Here is a 21,335-nt window from a genome sequence, read left to right as displayed (position 1 = left end):
TTAATAGTAAAGTTTTGGATAAATACATTTATGCCATTTAATTTTAAGTCCTCTGACATTTTGTTATGGAGTTTCTAGGATATGCAATACTGTTGCTAGGGGCTTCTTCCAGGGAGGCACTAAGCACCACGTCACTTTGATCTGCTTTCTAACTCCTTGCAGCGCTCATTGTGCTGTCCGAGATTACGGATTAAAACTTTGAACATTCTGAGTCCTGTGTTCATGGTGTTTAAACCTTTCTAGACTAATGATTCATAGCATTTCGTGTCTGTGCTTGATTTTACGACTTTAGCATTTTGGTTCTGGTGACAGCTCACACTTTGACTTTTAATAATTCTCATTTAAATTTCACTCAGTTTGCCATCTGGCTTTAGATAGCAGCATTTCAGAGTTTTAGATATCACTGTACAATGAAGATTTTGCTTTATAAACACTTTTAGGTTTGCTGAGCACAAAAAATTACCTTTAAATTTTCCTATCCCGTTCCAATTTATTGTAATAACCTATATTTGTGAATTTTTCCCTCATATCATAAATATACATATACAGTACAACAACAATAACCAGAACATCTGAGATGATCTAAAAGTAGTGGCACTGCTACTAGGAATGCAGATCAAATATACCAAGCACTGTTGTTTCATTTGTGAAAGCACAGACAACCATGCTAAAGGGTCTCATTACAATAAAAAGTACTGGCCTCTCCACAGGCATTTAAGGAATTGAGCTGAATTGCCCCCCACTATCACACTCATTTTTTTCTGTACTGATTTGGGAGGAATACCACTAGTACTCTTCTAATTCCACACAAGCATCTCATTTTCCTGATGCTTCTGTAGAATTTTGTTGTGGAGCAGAATCAACAGCTACATAACCAACTTAGTCTTGCCCTAGTGTCTCTTATGGAGCTGTTTAATTTCTAAACAGAATCATGAAAACTGTAAGAAACGCAAACTATTAAATGTGTGAATGCTCAGCTTGGACATTATTACTCAGAGTTTAACATTAGCTGGAAGTCAGGGGATTGAGATGTTGGTGTCCCCAGTGTATTACACAGTTATTGCTCCCACTACTAAATTCCTATTGTTGACATAATTTTCTTTTCATCTCACCAGGAAGCTTATCTGTTACGACCGATTCGACCTGTTCATGAAGTGGACCAAACAGGTCATGTTATTTGCACAATTTGAAGCAGAGATGTTGTTTTAGGGGCAAGCTTAGAAGAGCTTTCTGGACACAGTGGGGATTAATTCATTAACATCTGAAAAAATCAGCAACCAAAAGAGAATAAATGAAAGAGCTCAATGTTGAAAACAAACTCTGGTGAAAACCTAAAGGTAAAATTCTTGAAAATATATTTGTGAACAAAGTGTTGGTAATGACAGAACATGTGGGCTCCACTATTAAATAAGACACTCTCCCAGCAACTCATGTGTCATAGTGATCCGATTCCAAAAAGCTGCAATGAATTCACCATAATATAATGTCTCAAAAATCAAAAAATATTTAAATAAATAAACTAAAGCAAACAAATTCATTTAAAAGTAATAAAGTATTATTTTCAATCATGGCAGTACCTACCTTCTACTGACAGTTTTCCCTCTCCTGATGAAAATGATCATTTATACCACATCATAGGTCAGCCTGTTTCTTGATGGCCACTAATGTCTTTCCACCTAATTACTAAACACATTAAATGTCTACAGTCATAGCCTTGATCTCATTATTTAGCTAAACATTTAGAAACGTGGGCAGGACATACAAACATTTGGAAGTGCCTCCAAACTCCACTGTTCTACATTGTGTCTGTGGAGTTTGCTTGTATTCTGTCTGAGTCTACCACCTTCAAGATGTGGTTTTGCTTTCTGCAATTTAGTTGTCATCTTTTGATCTATTTTTCACATTTGCTTTATTCATTATTTTGACTGCCCTCACCACAGTGGCACTATGTGCTGTTGCTAGTTGTGGGCTCTGTCATATTGTGTTTATTTCTAATGGTGGTGGTTATGTTGCATGCTGATACAGTGATATGAACTTGAGAGATCCTAAGTACAAAGAGTCCTGAAAACAGACAGAAACACCATCCTAGCCCATCTACTAGTCAAGAGGATTGCAAAGAATCTTTATAAATTGAAGGATTTACAAAAAGCTCTGTTAAACAGTGAAGCTCCAAAGACCACAAAAGGCATACAAGGGTTGCTTGAAAAGGCAAAGTCAATCCAAGGGAAACCATTCCCAATACGCAATCTAGAAGGCACAGTCAAAAAACAGAGCACAGTTCAAAATATAGCAAATCACAAAAAATGAACAATAACAATAATCACTAGAGAACTCACCACCCCACAAGCTCACTGTGGTAATGCGTGACTCTGTGCATTATCAGTTTAAGTTAAAAGTAACACTAAACCGAACATCATTGTTTATAAGGGTAAAAGTATGGCAGCTTAAAGGATGGGGGCTCACTGTTTGTTGCCGTGGGAGCATGGGGTCATCTCAGCAGGTGCGCACTGTGAGGCGCGGCGGGTCTGAGCACACGTGGAACCAAATAATGGCCAGTACGAGCTCCTGAGCAGGTGTTCAGTATGGTGTAAGATTGTGACAGTGACCTTACTCCATAGTTCAGCTTCCCATGCCAGTATCCCCACAGCCTGCCCATCACTGGCAGTTTAAGATGCGGCATGCCTGGAAGAGAAAGCCGGCATCTTTAATTGTACTTGAGGTTTAGTCAGAGATGGGGATCCCGTATTCTAAGTAAATAAAGTTTCCTTACTAGAGCATCGGCAACCAGTGTGCTTGAGGTCAACATAGCCATTGACCGTCCTTGGGGCTTATGTGCGCGTGACAGTAGGGGTTTAATTTTAAATAGAAAGTTCCTTGGGGTGTGTCGTGGTGCGTGGTGTGCCATTGTCTACCTGGATAGGTGTGTGAGATAGGCGGAGGTGGCAGATTGGCTGGATAATCTGTCTAGTTATATTTATGGAGTTGCTGGCCAACAGGGGTCATCAGTGGACCTAATGGAAAGGTAGAGTTAATTACTGCTGAGTTGTAGAGAGAGCAGTTGTTTCATTTGATGGCTTTGTAAATATTTTCTTTTTCTTTTTGTACATATTTATTTCTGAGTGATGGTTTTGGTGTAGATATATATATTTGGATTTGGTATAGTTTTTCTTTTGAGATTGGTGCAATTGTTTTTCTTTTTGTATATATGCACACACTTGATTTTTTTTCTTGTGCATATTTTCTTCTCGTATTTTTCCCCTTTTGAGCAGCTTCCTGAGCCTGGGATAAAGAAGGAAGACTGCCTTGATTTTTGGAGTGGGTGTATGTAGTTTTAGTTTAGAGAAATGTAAAAGTGCACTGGACTTATTGTAAATACAATTTTTTTTCTTTTCTTTACTTTTTTGTTTTAATTTTTTGCTTTTGCTGGAGTGTCAGCTCTCAAGGACTGTGAAACAAAGCCGGCCTGACACCGCTGAGTTTGTTGTACAGCACATTTTGTAACTAAATCTGCACCTTTCACCCTTCAATTCTGGTCTGTGTCTCTGCTCTCCTCTGGTCATGTTTGGCGTTTGAACTATCTGATGTCCAGAGTATAGGTTGGGACCACTTTCCCACTACATGGGATATCACACTTATTCACAATGAGCCGCAAGGGACTGGGGGTTTAAGGATGAAGGCAATCTCTTCCGGTGATGGGTAGCTGGTCAAAAAATTACTAAAACAGACATTAATGAAACTCTTGAACACCAGCTGGGATTGGGTTGGGAGGACCCTTAATGAAACATAACACAAAAGGAACATAGTGCATCAGTTCATTGTGTTCAACCTATTTAAGATGGTGGTGTGCAGCTTCTAGCATCCAAACGTTTGGTTCTACTAAAAAAAAAATTGCCTTAGGGCAAATAACTCAATGTTATTCTGAGTTCAACTTTGGTTTTGTGTTTCTGGTTCTATCTACCTCTCAAGATTTTCTGACCTCTGTATGCTTTGCCTGCACAAAGTTGCTTTAAACATCACATGAACAGTTGCTCTTTTATTTTCCCGATGGCCAGTTTCCTATTGCAAAGTGACCCTAATACTAAGTTACACTGCAATTTGAATTGACTAATGTCTCCACCCTGTGGGTTTGTGCATGAACTTATCCTATGTTTTTACATTGTGCCCATTAGGCAAAGTAGTTTTAGAAATGCTTAATGACTTTCACATACACAACGACAGAAGCTAGGGAAATCCACTGAATCAGGATCCCAGCTTTGATGTCTCTGTGTGTCTTTTGAGAGTTCTTTATGATGAAAATCTGAGTGAATGGTTTTAATGGAAGTGCATAGACCCAATGAGTATGAACACTAGTGGGAATTTAATCCAGTTTTCGTACATCACTTTCAGTTCAAATCAGTTCTGCTCATTCCTTTATGAGGCCTTTTGATGAGGGCAAACTAAGAATGATTAAAAAGATTTAATAGTGCAACAATAAAATACATAAGATATATATTAATTTGCATAATATAAAATTACTGTGGATAATTTAGATAATTAGTATACAATAATATAATGTGTTGTTAAAATGTTTGCAAATTTTAGCTTAATATAAGATTTTAGCTTTAACACAGCTTAACCATCATATTTAATTTTTTTCCAATTTTTCTTATGTAGAATAATATTTCTTTTTGGAGTGTGTGAGATTTTTCTTTGTGCCTCGTAGCACTAATCTATTTCCAGGTTGTCTGGTCAAGCCCTTTAGCTTTTCACTTTTCAGCATAACTCTGCTGAGGTCTGCATGTGTTCAGCCTGAGCATACAGTATCTGTTCAACAATTGGGTTTGAAGGCTTTAACACTTTAAAGGGACTCATTGGTTGAATTTTTGTGATGCAATTTAGACATGCATGAACTTGTACATCTCACAATTATTGTGTTGTCATCATCATTGTCATGAATCATGTCAGTTACGTATGTGAAATTTGATTTACCACTTTGCCCAATGAACAAAAATTGTGAATTTATCAATATCCATTGGCATTTCTGCTTTTCGGTGTTGAGTATTTGATGTTGAGATATCTTTTAATATTGTCCATTGGTGGTGGCATTGTATGAAAATATGTTATATATCTTCATTTGTATGATTTTTCATCAGCTGACATTTTATCATCACTGATGCTGGTAGCCTATTACATTGTGAAAAGATTTTCTTCATTGCTCCATCACATAAGATTAAATGGATGTCATCTTCTTCCTTGGAGGCCCTGCAATGCTGCCACCACTGCTCTGACCTTCAATGACTGCTTCCTTGTAGCTCCAATGATGCACATTCATGCTGCTGGTGCTGTCTTACACTGCTTACTTGTGGTCAGAAGCAACACCATCTGTATTCACCTTCTGCTGTTTAGGTGCTTGATCATCTCTCTCTATGTATTTCTCACTCACTAACTTTCTCACAGAAACACACACACGTACACACACAGGCTTTGCTCCTTCTGACAGTGTCTCCCTCTCTCGCTCCCAGGTCTTTGTGGCCCCACCAGAACAGTCATGCTAAACACACATCTGTATTTAACATTTTTTTGAATGTTACAGCAGTAGAACAATTGTTCTGGGAGCAGGCCATTCAGCCCAACATGCTTACTGATCCTATTCACCTAAATTCTATGAAATAACATCAAGCCAAAATTTCAAGATCCCTAAAGTCCTATACTTAGCCACACTACTCGGTAATGCATTGCATGTGTCTATGTATCTATTTTAATAAATAGCGAGATACAATCATTTATGCTTAAAATGTAATTGAAGTCATGTTAACAGAAGACATACCATATATACTCACAGATAACTCAGGACTTGATTTTATCATATAATTTCTGGTATTTTATAATGTCAGTTGTAAGTTGAATCCGGAAAACTCAAGCTATTGGTCCAAGAGATTATGATATGCTAAAACCCACCTGAGAGAGTAACCATGGAGCACACTGCCTTTTTTTTCTATGTATTGTGCCTATGTGACCAGATGGTAATACCCGAACTATTCCTGCCCTCATACACGCCCTTAACCCTCTGCAGTTTGCATATCAAGAGAAGGTGGGAGCGGAGGATGCCATCATTTATATGCTACACCGATCCCTCTCTCACTTGGACAGAGGCAGTGGTGCTGTAAGAATTATGTTTCTAGACTTCTCTAGTGCCTTCAACACAATCCAACCTCTGCTTCTTAGGGACAAGCTGACAGAGATGGGATTAGATTCATACCTAGTGGCATGGATCGTGGACTATCTTAAAGACAGACCTCAGTATGTGCGTCTTGGGAACTGCACGTCTGACATTGTGGTCAGCAACACAGGAGCGCCACAGGGGACTGTACTTTCTCCGGTCCGTTCAGCCTATATACATCACACTTCCAATACAACTCGGAGTCCTGCCATGTGCAAAAGTTCGCTGATGACACTGCTATCGTGGGCTGCATCAGGAATGGGCTGGAGGAGGAGTATAGGGACCTAATCAATGACTTTGTTAAATGGTGCGACTCAAACCACCTACACCTGAACACTAGCAAAACCAAGGAGCTGGTGGTGGATTTTAGGAGGCCCAGACCCCTCATAGACCCAGTGATCATCAAAGGTGACTGTGTGCAGATGGTGCAGACCTATAAATATCTGGGAGTGCAGCTGGATGATAAATTAGACTGGACTGCCAATACTGATGCGCTGTGCAAGAAAGGACAGAGCCGGTTATACTACCTTAGAAGGCTGGCGTCCTTCAACATCTGTAATAAGATGCTGCAGATGTTCTATCAGACAGTTGTGGTGAGCGCCCTCTTCTACGCAGTGGTGTGCTGGGGAGGCAGCATTAAGAGGAAAGACGCCTCACGCCTGGACAAACTGGTGAGGAAGGCAAGCTCTATTGTTGCCATGGAGCTGGACAGTTTAACATCTGTGGCAGAGCAAAGGGCGCTCAGCAGGCTCCTATCAATTGTGGAGAATCCACTGCATCCACTTAATAGTATCATCTCCAGACAGAAGAGCAGCTTCAGCAACAGACTGCTGTCACTGTCCTGCTCCACTGACAGATTGAGGAGATCGTTCCTCTCCCAAACCATGAGACTCTTTAATTCCACCCGGGGGGGTAAACGTTAACATTTAACATTATACAGTTATTGTCTGTTTTTCACGTGCGTTATTATCATTCTTTAATTTAATATTATTTATTGTTTCAGTATGCTGCTGCTGAAGAATGTGAATTTCCCATTGGGATTAATAAAGTATCTATCTATCTATCTATCTATCTATCTATCTATCTATCTATCTATCTATCTATCTATCTATCTATCTATCTATCTATCTATCTATCTATCTATCTATCTATTCTGAAGCAATGTTTGCACTGATTTGTGTTTTTTGTATCTGATACCCTCATACACCTTTATTGTAAGAGCATCCCTTATCTACGATGGAGTGTTAGATCAGAAGAAAATATGAAGCTGGTTTTAAATTAAACGTCATTTAAGCAGCGAAATAAATTGGTAACTGCACTGCTGCAACAAAATTTGATGTGTCTGAGAAACTGGTGTGAGATTGGAGGAGGCAAGAAGATGTAAAAAAAAAAATTAAGTGTCCCATTTTTGAACGGGTGTATAAGTCGAGGTCTGATTTTATGATCGATTTTTTGGGTTTCAAGACCCGACTTATACGTGAGTATATACAGTAGTTAAGTGACTAGAGAGGAGAGAGAAACAAAAACTCCTGCATTAGCATGCCTGGTTGTAAAGGATAGTTTGAGTTTGGTTGACCACCCTGCCCTTTGTGGATAATCAATAATTTCAAACACCACATGCTGAAGTCCATACCTGTAGTGTAAAATGATTGTTCAGTTCTGGTTCCCAATCAGTCATCTTTGAACTGACATCATGTCCCAAATCTCTTATAGTACTAAGGAACCCTATTACTCAGTAAAAGGGAAGGTCTTTCCATAACCATGTTACTGCTGTACTGCTTTTCCATCTCAGGATGGCTGGAGTGTTTCAACAGCCAATTTACAGTGATTGTCATGCTATATTGTTATTCATTAATATAAGGGGAGGGTATGATGATGAAAAGTCATCTGTGGCTTTTGCTTTTGTCGTTCTTGTAGATGTGGCCCACCCTGCAATAGGTAATTCAACCACAGTCCTGCAGCATGCCACCCCCAGCTTTTCTTTGTTGTCCGTAACTTTCATGCATTTGTCACCTTCATTTACCTACTGATGCAAATTTTTTCCAAGTTCATCCTAATTGTCAAATCTGACTTTTCTTCAGTCATACTTTATCAGCTAGTTTTTTGTTCCTGACCTCTATACACCATTTTGTGTTGGTAAAAGATGCATACAGAGATAATTATGAGATAATTATGAATTGCTTAGAAAGTGGGGCCGTTTGTTCAAAGATGAAAGATTAGACGAGAACTAGTTGATGTTGTGAGTAATCTATCTGAACCAGGCTGAACTTTGACAAGTCACCATGTTATGAACAAGCAAACTCTTTAGTGCAGATGCGTCCCAGACATACATTGTGATGTCAAGTAACTCCTCTTTGCATATATTAAAATAATTAGGTTTTTATGCACATCCAAGTACATAGCAGGGAGCAATTAGACTCTTGAGAAAAATCACTCGTTTGTGTGAGACCACCTAAATCAGGTCATTTAAGAGCCCCTTGGCCTTACACGACTCATCTCTATGATTAGCACTCCTGCTCAGATTTTTCGAAATAAGAGTGTAAGAACGTTTTGAAACAAGAAGAGGCTACTCTGAGTATCTCGCTTGCTTGGTTGCCTAGTAGTTAATTGACCTAATTATCCCATCAAGTCATTTTTAGAAATATAAAAAGTTCTTCACTTCAGAATCATGAGTGGCCAGTTTATTCTGGACTTAACATCCCACACCAGCTTTCATTTCCTCATGTAAAGAAGCTCTTCCTGTTTTTTTTTTTTTCATACCGTCTCATTTGAATAATCTGAACTCTTGGAATAGTTCGCTGGCACATCTAATCTGTTCAAGACTGAAGAGGCTGAATTGACTTTATTGTCATTTAGGCACAAAATGTGACCACTTCTTGTATCAGCCATTAATTCAGCAGCTGTTTGGGGCCTTTTCATAGCAATGAGATCTTACACGTTTGCAAATATAAACTGAACTTGATCTTGGCAAGTTTTTGAAAGAATTCCCCTTATACTCACAGTGGGCCCATTCACAAGCTGTTCTACGGCAACTTTTATCTGTTATTAATTAGGCTTCCTTGCCAGCAGAGTGGAACCGGTCAAAGATTTCAAGTGTTTGGATTCCATATTAGTGTGGCTCAATTTTTCTTCTGTTTCTTTGTTTTCCATTCTAACCTGTTTAGTCAAATTTAGGGCTACTGGACTCAAGGAACTCTTCCGGCAAACATGACAATGGACAAAGCATCAGCAGGTCACATTCCCATTCACAGTCATTGTTACCTGGACAGTTTATAGTCCAAAGATAATTTAACACACATATTTGTGGGACAAATGAGTAAAACTGCAGTGTCTGGAGAAAATCAGGACTTGCACATGGAAAATGTGCCAACTTTATACAAGATCTGAAACAAGTCTCCTGGAGCAGCTGCCCCACCATTTCACCAATACTTTATTATAATCATCATCAGCTTCACTTGATCCACAGCCAGTCAACACTGAAATATTAAAAATTATTATAACTATAATATAATAATCAATAATGCCTACTTTTAACTCATCATCATGTCACAGTATGCCTTTTATAATCAATCCCATGCATTTTTGCATCTTTTCATTTTCCAAGCCCATTCTTTCCATTACAGAATCAATAAGTGCTACTTGGCATGATTCTGAACATTATCATTTCACAAATCTTTTTAACTGTTTGGAATCATATACTTTTTTTTGGGGGGGGGGGGTAATATTATTTATTGTTATATCAATGATGTTTTCATGTTGCCATTTTGAGCATCTGTTTTGGTCACAGGTCTCGAATCACGGGTAATGAATGTTCTGTTGTTTCTTAGTAACAGCTCCCATTGCTGTTCACAGAATGCACGTCGCTACATGTACGTCTCACTGATGGATTATAAAAGATGTTGTCATGATGAAAGCTTTGTCCTAGTTTTGACCTCAAAATGTTTTTAAGAAAATTGCATCAACTTTTCTAAGGGGTTAGGGTGAAGAATCCCAAGGCAGTATGAGACTTTTGCTATGTTATTTTTCACTTGGATTCTAGTTTACTGTTCTGCCCTTGATTATTATGTTTTGTTTTCTTCTATTGCATTCAGATTTGTGTCTGTTATTTGATTACATTTCCACCTGTGCCTTTTACCTTCTCTCTGTATATATTGTACTATGCAAAAGTCTTTGGCACTTTAGATAGTTCACAAAAATACAGAATTTGTCTTGGGTGGTTATTTTATGTCTTCTGAGTTAGTGTGTCAATAGAAAAAGAGCTTGTTTTAAATTACTTAACATTCCTTTTGCAAAAAGTGAAGTAATACAATAAGATTTCTAAATGTTCTTAAAGAATGAAAATAACACAGCAGAAGACCTCTTTCCAGTTAAAACATGTGGAATCTTTGTAGGCCTGCAGTCCAGTGCTCGATTAAGCAAATATAACAGGCCCTAATAATCAATGACATCATTAATAGGTTTAACCAAAGTAATAAACTGTGTAGAGGGTAAATAATCTGGGCAAGGGACAACCATGATAAAAAGGTGAAGTTGTGGTAGATGTGGCAGTTTTACCTGCAAATCTCACACCATGGCAAAAGTGAGTACAGGCGCAAGACACTAGGTGGTCATTCTGAATTATCAAGGTCTCTCCTAAGCAGAAATCATAAGGTAGTCAAGTGTTTCCAGAAGTGCTGTGCAAGCTCTTCTGCAGAAGCACAAATAAATGAGCAAGGATGAAGACTGGAAATGCCGTGACCGGCCAGAGAAACTGAGAACAGCAAACAAGAAATACATCAAGCTTACTTCCCTTTGAAATTAGAATATATCATTGTATACAGCACTGCTACCAGCTTGGAACTAGTTGAAACTACTATTAGGATTGGTACAGTTTGGTAGAGAAGTCTTATCAGCAGTGGTCTTTATGGAAGAGTTATGGCCAAGAAGCCATTCCTCCAAGGTGGAAATGAAGCCAAACGACTAACCTACCCATCAAAACATAAGAACTGGGGTGCAGAAAAATGGCACCAAGTGCTCTGGATTGATGAGCCAACATTTTTAATTTTCAGTTGTAACAGAAAGCAGTTTATTTGCCCAAGGCTGAAGAACAGCACATGGATGAATGTCTGCAGGCAACTGTGAAGCACGGTGGAGGTTCCTTACAGGTTTGGGGCAGCATTTCTGCAAAGTTGGTGATTTGATCAAAATTGATACCCCCCTCACTGCTGAGAACAACAGAATTTCTTTCTATAGCACCTATTTATGCATAGGATGTAGCTCCTCCAACATATAGTAACTTCAGGGATTCATCTGATCAGTCCCAGCTTTACTTTGAAGCAGGGTAATAATCCCAAATACATGGTCAAAATAATAATAATAATATAAAAAAAAAATACAGGGAAAGAGGAAACCTGTATCAGCTGGTATGGTCCTCATAGAGCCCTGAACTCATTATCATTGTGCAAAAATGAGATTACATGCAGAGACAGAAGCAAATAATGCAACCAAACCAAAATAGTGAAACTGTGACAAGTTCTCCAATTGGTGTGGAACAACCTATCATGCAAGTACCTTCTGAAAATTCATAACAGTGGACCTAAGAGATTTGGCAAAGGATAGTCACATCAAATTTTGTTTTTTGTTTTCTGTTTACTACATTTTCTGAAATGTTTATTGATTAATAGAACTATTTACCATATATAAATATATATATATATATATATATATATATATATATATATATATATATATATATATATATATATATATATATATATATATTGTAAAAAGGAGACAGAGCAAAGAGAAACAGTTGGGGCACACCCTTGGAGATCCCATATAATTTGAAAGAATGCACAAAAATGTAACATGCAATAGTTTGCAGAGACGTGTTTCCAGATACAAGTTCAGAGCAGAATTAAGAACAAGATTGCTGGTTCCAGGATTATATAGTCATTTGGCAGGAAGTGGCATGTCCAGCAGGACAGAGAATGGAATAGACATCAGTGTTGGAGTGGCAGTAAGTCTTCTGTTCTGCAGAGGGATGAAGAGAGAAAGCATTAGACCACATATATAAATTGTGTATATATATATATATATATATATATATATATATATATATATATATATATATATATATATATATATATATATATAGTAAAAGAATGAATCTCAACACCCTGGAAAGGCTTGGGGTGGCCACCTGTATATTGTCCTTGGCTGTAAAAACACTTTTGAAATAAGCACTGATGTGCATGGGTTGAGTTCCAGATTGAACTGATATGGTGGTGAAGATGATGGCGGTTTTAAATGGTGAGGCCAGAAGTGATATCATCTGAAGCTGGAAACTGAAGTGACATCTTTCTTGGTGCTGGAACTGGAAGTGACCTCTTTCTTGTCACCAGAACCGGAAGTGGCGTCTTTCTTGGTGCCAGAACCAGAAGTAATGTTGTTGTTAAATCAGGCAGGTTTTCCCATATTTGGCTACCAGAGATTAAGGAAAAAGGTTTAGCGCACCCTGCCACCCCCTGGCCTGGCAGATAATTTCCTTCACTTTGATCTAGTCAACTTCCTCCTAATCGTGTGTGACAATCTATATATAAACTAATAAAAAATATTAAAGGAACACTTTGAAAATACATCACATCTCAATGGGGAAAAAAAACAACATGCTGGATATCTCTACTGATATCTGATATCTCTACTGATATGGACTGGGTAATGTGTTAGGAACGAAAGTTTGCAACGTGTTTGATGGAAATGAAAATTATCAACCTACAGAGGACTGAGTTCAAAGACACCCCGAAAATGAAAGTGAAAAAATGATGCAGCAGGCTAGTCCATTTTGCCGAAATTTCATTGCAGCAACTCCAGTGGTTTGTATGGCCCCCACATGCTTGTATGCATGCCTGTCAATGTCGGGGCATCACTGACCTCCTGGAGAGTCTGAGCTGCAACCTGGCAGTTTCAGATGGACTGAAACATAATGTCCAGGAGTTGTTCTATTGGATTTAGATCAGGTGAGCGTGGGGGCCTGTCAGTGGTATCAATTCCTTCATCCTCCTGGAACTACCTGAATACGCTTGCTACATTGTTGTGCACCAGGAGGAACCCAGGACCCATTGCACCAGCATAGGGTCTGACAATGGGTTCAAGGATTTCATCCTGATACCTAGTGTTCCTTTAATTTTTTTGAGCAGTATATATTGTGATGGATGGCCAGCAACTCATCCCAGCTGACACATCCAGGCCACTAGATGGCATCTCCCATTCAGCATAGAAGTACCCAGGATTCCCGCAGGGCATCATGGGGGACGGAGTTCAGTTTCACAGCCCTGTTGGGCACCCTGGGGACCACCGTGGGATGCTGCAGAAAGACAAGTGGATTTTTATTTCCCATATAGCCCGGAAGTACTCCCAAGTCATGGGGATGGAAGAACCAAAGTACTTCCGGGCTGAAGAAAAATATAACTCTTTATCTGACCCGGAAGTGCTATGGAATCACATGGACTGAAGGACAGAAGCACTTCCGGGTCACAGACTATTTAAAGGACTGGTTGAGACCCAGCAAGGAGAGCCAGAGTTGGGAGGTAGTGTGACAGAGCTGCTGGGTGGAGTGGAAGGTTTGTTGTTAATTATTATTGCTATTATTGATTATTATTGTGTACTGTGGAGGTGGAGGTTCTTTGTGCACATTATTATAATGATTAAAATGATTACTGGGACTTTTACCTGGTGTTTGGGCGTGTTGTCTGTGGGTTTTACGGATAGATAGATAGATAGATAGATAGATAGATAGATAGATAGATAGATAGATAGATAGATAGATAGATAGATAGTGTTGTGTTATATAAACCTTCAAATTATAAATATTTCATATTGTGATTTGTTCTTCCTTTTTCTACCAAAATGCAATATTTATTGGCTATTGTAGCACACATTACAGTCTTGTCAAAAATTATTAAATCTAAAATTTTAAAATGTATTATGTTTGCCTTTTAAAATGTCTTTTCAATTAAGTTTAACGAGCAATTGTTAAATTACTGTAGGCCAATTTTATTTTCAATATATTTGCAAGAAAATGAAAAAATGTCCATTTTAAATTATAGGTGGTGTTTGTTTGTCTGGTCCAATATGAGTACACTATCCGAATTTGACATACTCAGTAAACATGGGATGAAAGACAATGCGTAATGGCCGTGTGAGATTTTTCAAATTCTTATATTTTTGCAAAAGAAATTAACTTAGGGTTAAATTGCAGTTAAGATTTACCTGACCCAATGTGAGCAGGCTTTAAACTATTTCCTAAAACTTGAGCATGTAAAAGGCAAATAATCTGGGTCTGGGTTTTTACACCAGTAACATTACCAGAATCCCAGTGTAAAGATTTGTGTACTGTTTTCTTTAGAAAGGTGCATCTATTGTAAGTCAACAATATGCTTATTCTTTGTGAAGGAGTTAGTAGTCATTGCACCACAGCTCAACACTGGGCATGACATTCAAGTTCAAGTTCGCTTACTGTCATGTGTACAGAAAAGAAGTAAAACTTTTACTTACAGGAAGCAGTTATTGGTATATACAAAGTAAAGATACTGTATATCAACAGTTTTAGAACTGTACAGTGTAAAGGTAAATTATCTTTAGTAATTTTCAAGTCATGCATGCTGTAAATTGTATTGTACTAAGTCAACTATGCACGTGCAATTAATCTTCAATTTCAATGACAACTTTCATATATTTACATATGTTCATCTCTGTAATTTCTGAATCTGCTTTTTATATTAAAAGACTTAGGGAGCTTGGCCACCAAATTGGGTGTAGTTAAATACTGCATATAGGTGTCAATTTACAAGAAACACTCAGGAATGAACTCACATTAGGACATAAGAAATTTGACAAAAAAGTCCATCAAGCTTGTTTATTTAGCTAATAGCTAAGCTGTCCCAATATATCAGATACTTCTTAAATATCGTCAAGGTTTCTGCTTCAACCACATGACTTGTAGTTTGTTCCTCATTCCCACAACTCTTGTGTAAAGAAGTGTTTCAAAGTTTTAGTCTTAAATACACTTGCACTTAATTTCCAATTGCACCCTTGAATACGTGATACACTGTTAAGCTGAAAGAATTCTGGTGGGCCTGCTTTATTAATGTCTTTGAGGACTTTGAAGACCTGGGACTTCATGTATACATGGTGCCTACGCACAAAAATGCTGCGTATGCCCGTTTCCACGCTCACTTCACAATGTATAAAAACTAAACTTGGCATAAAGCCACGCACATTCTCACGCCAGCTCAATGCATCGTGAATGCAAGTTTCCGGCTCAGTTTTGCAAAGTGGCGGCACCCAGCATCAAAGCAGTGCTACTGGTCCTGTGTGGTTTCATCCTATTTTTTAGATTTACATCCCTGACTCGGCTTTATCAAATACACTGAAATTAACCGCATATCGTTTATTACTTTGAGGCATCTGATTGTAATTAACCTGTAACAATATAATGGTCCACTGAATGGCCAAACTATACCAAACACCATAGCTGCTTTAGCGTTGTTATTCTCAGTGCACCACTCAGAGTATTTTAACCCACTGTATCTGAGTGTGGAATCACAGCTCTACAGCAGCTGATCGAAAAGAGGATTATTGGTATACAGCATCTAGTACATGCTACCTCAGCCATGCGCACAGTCTATTTAAACTGCCTCCATACAGCAAACGCTTCAGAGCTTTTCCTGTCGGGACCTGGCCGTTCAGAAGTAGTTTCATCCCAAGAGCTATAAACGCACTCAATCAGTCCATCAAGTGCTCCCAGTAGAACTGTTTGTTCTTATAAGTACAATTATCTCACTTTAAACTTGCACTACAGTTGTATTACTGCACAACCTGAGACACTTATACTTACATATTGTATATTTTTCATTGTTTTTTATCGTATTATTATAATTATTACTATTATTGTTGTTGTTGTTGTTATTGTACCATTTTATAGGAAAATAAGTTTATGGGGGATTTGCATATTAAATCTCATTGTACCATGCAATAACAATAAAGGAATTCAATTCAATAGAAAAAAGTGCATATTTACATATGATGATGACTGGCTTCTAAGTTGATTTAGATTTCCAAGCGCTATTTTCTTGGAGCTCTTGATAACAGTTTTAAGATGAAATGCAGTAAAGTATGTATATTACATTTTACATTCTTACATTTAAATAATTGGTAACTTGGAGAAAGAAAAGGAAGGACAGGAATTGGGGGTTAGTACATTTGAAAGAGACAATACTGCTGCAATAAATTATTTCATTGAGGGTTGCGCACGGCACAGCAAGCATCTTGCAGGAGGCAAGAACAATCTCTGGACGGGGCACCAGCTCATCGCTAACACGGCGCCACCATGCCCGCATGTTTAATACATGCTTTAATTCCTACCATCATGAAAATGATATAAAGTATACATCTTAATATTTAAATTGTTCAGAGAGCTGTAATATCATGAATGTAATGTATTTGGTGTCCTGACGGTGTAAGCAAAAGCCTGTTTAGAAAGCACGTTGTAGTTCACACACATAGAGCACATAGAAGAACACATTGAATACGAAGCATTTAATGTGCTATTAGTTGCGATGGGATCTAAAAAACTCAAGTAAATTAAACATTGATTTTAAGATGAAGTTTATGACATTCTACTTTAATGACAAAATAAACTATGTGATCAAAATGGAAATTTCGGGATTAAAGCTGACATTTCAACCTTTTTTTCCACTGTGTCCCTATTGCTTTTCTTTTCTCTCTCTACCCTAATACGCTTCCATAGATGGTGGGCTATGACTCGCCTTTTGGCAGCGCAGTTTGACATCTGACCACTTCTTTTTTATTTTGGGCACTGTATGACTTTATGAACTTGAACTTTCAAGTTTCTCTGTCACTCGATCAGTTTTCTTTTGTTGTTTATACCACTGCTCAAACCAACAAATAGTGTGTTTTTCTTATTTCCATGTACTTTTGCCATTGTCTTAAGCTGAACTTAAGTGGCTATTTATATTGATTTGTATATTTAAATATGCGTTACTTTTCACGCTGACTGGGATTTATGTAGGGGAAATGCGAGGATGTTGGCTTACGCATGGTTTTGGACATCTGAATTTTTTTGAGCGTACACACATTTCCACTTTGTCCGTACCCCATGTTTTAGTGTGAATTCAATGCATGGCGTTATGCATGAGGCCCCTGGATTAGGTCCCCAAACAATCTCCTCCTCTTAAGACTAAACAGGTTTAATTCTCTGAGTCTGTCTGAGTACAACATGAGATCACCTGGTTGCTCTTCTGTGCACAGCTTCGAGGGCTGCTATATCTTTTCTGTAGTATGGTGACAAGAACTGCACACTGTACTCCAGATGTGGTTTCACTAGTGCATTATATAGACTGAGCATAATGTCCCTTGATTTATACTCAACAGATTTTTACAATATAAGCTTTTCATAACAATGAAAACGTTGTGTTGACATAAACCCCTAACTTCTTTCCAGAGGTTGCTTCCTGTATGACAGTGTCTCCCATCTTGCATTTATAATTGATTTTCCTTTTGCCCACGTTTAGCACTTGCACTTTTCTTCATTTAACTGCATTTTCCAAGTGTTTGCCCAATTCTGAAAGATGCTGCCTCATCAGTGTCTTCCATTCTTCCAATTTTGGGGTCATCTGTGAATTTAGCAAGTTTACTAACTGCACTGGAATTGACGTCATTAATATGAATCAGAAAAAGTAACGGTCCAAGGAAAACCCCTGAGGGTCTCTACTGATGACCTTGATCACGTGGAGCATTCTCCTCCTACCTGTAACCTTTTTCTCTTGATGGTTAACCAACTAAAGATCCAGTTTTGTACGTTACCTCTGATATTCACAGTTTTATTTTAGTTTCAGAAATAATTTTCAGTATAGGACTGTACCAAAGGCTTTTTGAAAATCTAACTAAATTATTTATTTGGTTTTTTTTCACACTAAATACTAAGAAATATAGAGACATCATTTAACCTAATGTGAATGTCTTTGGAAATAAAGAAGAGATAAAGGATAAATATGAGCAACATTGGATCCGACTACCTAGAGCAATACACCTGTTTAAATAACGGAAACAAAACAAAAAAACAGCAACTTGGGAGTTTCCTCGGTTATATTGTGATGTATAAAATGGTGTATGGTCCATTATATATTTGCCTCTATAAATTACCTGTATGTTGTATATAATAATTAGGCATGTTTTTAATCAAAATTATACTTTCCATAATATGCTTAATGTGTTTGTAATTAGATGAACATTCTCCTGGAGTTTTAATTGAACTCTTTACCTTGATATGGGATGGTTTTCTTAACTAGAGTCCCAAAGCAGAATAAGCTTGTCATTCCCACTGAAGGAAGTACAACCATCAAAACCCAGCTAGTAACACAAAGGACAAAAAAAATGATAAAGAAAAGATTTATTTTTGAAAAGATCTTGTTAAACAGTGAAACTCCGAAGAGCACAAAACGTACAGCAGGGGATGCCTGAAAATGCAAACGCAATCAAAAGTAAGCAAGACCCAAACAGAAAGCTACAGAGTAGAAGAAAAATAGAGTACAGTTTCAAAATATCCGGGAAATCAGAAAAAAGCACAATAATATTAATAATAATGAACAGAATAATCTAGAGAACTCACTACTCCACAGACACATTCACAATGAACTGCAAGGGACTGAGGGGTTCCACAGCTTCTATAGGGCTAAGAGCAGCCTCATGGTGATAGACAGATGGCACCATCTCTTGAGGGACCATCATGAAACACAGGGAACATAACAGAATATACTTTAACACTTAGAAACTTCATAATCAATAATGTTAATTTAATAAATGACCAAAATAGGCATTAATTGATTTTATTAAGCTTTGCAATTACTATTTGAAGAGATATGCAAAAATTCTTCAAATGCCCATTTAGGGAAGGCATTGGTTTAAACTTCCAACCTAAAATATTTCTGTTTATGGATAAAGATGTAATTAATATTTTAGTACAGTGGACATATCTTTCTGCCGACCTTTCAAAGCAATCTGACAGTGAAAGAACAGGATGAAAATTACACCTACAGTCTTCCCAGTGGTATTGGGAGCTTTGAGATTTAATGATGAAAATACTGAATCTGCTTATTACTACACTGTCCACCACATACGTAGGATGCCAAGGTGTGGCTGGGTGGTCAGTTGGCTCACGTCACCAGATCTGTGATTTTATAAGTAAGTGAGGATCCACTGCAGCTCTGTATCCAGTAGAACGTTTGATGACTAAAATTTAATTTTATTACACTTTATATTGTCATGATTTGTTTATGATTGAAATTGCTCTGTTTTACTGTGTCTTTATTGAAAGTTGCATATTTATGTATACAAATGTTGTATGGTTTAATAACTTGCTCATAACGCATTATAATTACAAATTATGTGGAGTCGCTCTGAGGATGTATTCAGTGAAGTGCACTATACAAAAATAAATTAATTTGAAACATTTCTAGCCAAAATTATTCTTTCTTGTATTTATATTGGTTGACAGTAAAGAATTATTATAAAATAGACTCTTAATGTGTAGCTCATATTTTACATAAATATCTAATATTTCAAACATATGTAACAAATTCTTGCAATAACTGTAGCTTTTTCCCCTGAATTACATTTTTATAGAATGCAGAGTAATTCTATTTTTTGGAGATCTATCAATATTTAAACCAAAGAAAAATACACTTCAATTAAATGTGTTGATTTGGATATCTAAATAAGGCTTTTCAAATTATGTTGTCATTTTTTTTGTTTTTAAAAATAGGAAATTGGCAGCATTTTCATTATGTTAGGGTTTACAGTCTGTAAACAAGAAAAATTTTATTAAGTTAAAATGAATTAGCTGTACCTGCTTGCATCATTGCTTTAGATTGGAAATCACATTTGAAAATTATGGCTATGTTCATTTATTTGCTCAGTCTCATTAAAACAGGACTTCTAAATTTATTCAGGTGAATTGATTTCACCTGCATTGGTGAATCTCATGGAATATTTCCCTTTTAAATTAAATAATACATTTAATAACATAAATTAATTCATACCTTTCAAAATGTTAATGTTCCAGGAGTTCCTTACGAGCTGTATAAACAAATATGCCACAAAAATGTAGCTGTGAATAGGCAGCCAAGTAAAACTAGCTACACAGAAAACATCTATAATTGAAACAAAATAAATGAAATTGATGTTTATATCATGAGGCCATCATCTCAGCATGTCCTCATTTCACATCTCTGCTGTTCTTCTTCATTGCACACCTTCATTGGATATCCAGAATGCACATCTTTACTACACATCGCCATTGACTCATGGAGTGTCTTTGTTGGACAACTTCACACCTCCATTCATATCATTGCTGCATGTACTGAGTAGACATTAATTTAGTCAATAATTAGTATATGTAAAATTCTTCCTGTGAGGGGGTGGGAATGGTTCCGGCCATGTCACTTCCAGTTCCGGTCCCGAGGACATCACTTCCGGTTCATGTCTGATGACATCATTTCCCATGTACCTCTTTATAAACTCCATGTTTGCCTGCTTGCTTTGTTCTTGTTCTGGACTGAAACTTGTAACACTGAACCCGCAACCTTCGCTATTTTGGAAGCCAAATTCAAGTATACAGGCGGCTGCCCCCGAACCTCTTTCTGTGTGGTGTGAAATCTATTACAATATATATATTGTAGGAGGCACACAAGATGGAGGAGTGGCCCGGCCAGGATTCCACAACATTCCTTAAACAAGCGTCCCAATCAGACTTGGACTTTATACCTTCTCTGGCCATGACAGAAGGAGACAGGGAAGGACTGTCCCTGGGGGATGTGTATTCCCCCCAGGTGCTAGATGACAGCAGCTCTCCATAACGGCGCCCATTTAGGAACCAGCAGGGAATGCTGGTAGTTGTAGTTCTGCAGCACAACCCTGGTGGGGTCCATGAGTGCCACAAGGGGGGCTCTGCAGGAAGAAGTGCTCCCTAAAATATGGGACTTCCATATGACCTGGAAGTGCTTGCATCTGGCAGTGGCAACGGAAGTACTCCCGGATTCTTTATTAAAGGGGCCGCACTCCCTTATTCAGGCAAGTC

This window comes from Erpetoichthys calabaricus, chromosome 11, assembly GCF_900747795.2.
Source record: "Erpetoichthys calabaricus chromosome 11, fErpCal1.3, whole genome shotgun sequence".
Taxonomy (NCBI): Eukaryota; Metazoa; Chordata; class Cladistia; order Polypteriformes; family Polypteridae; genus Erpetoichthys; species Erpetoichthys calabaricus.
This window is presented reverse-complemented; position numbering follows the sequence as displayed.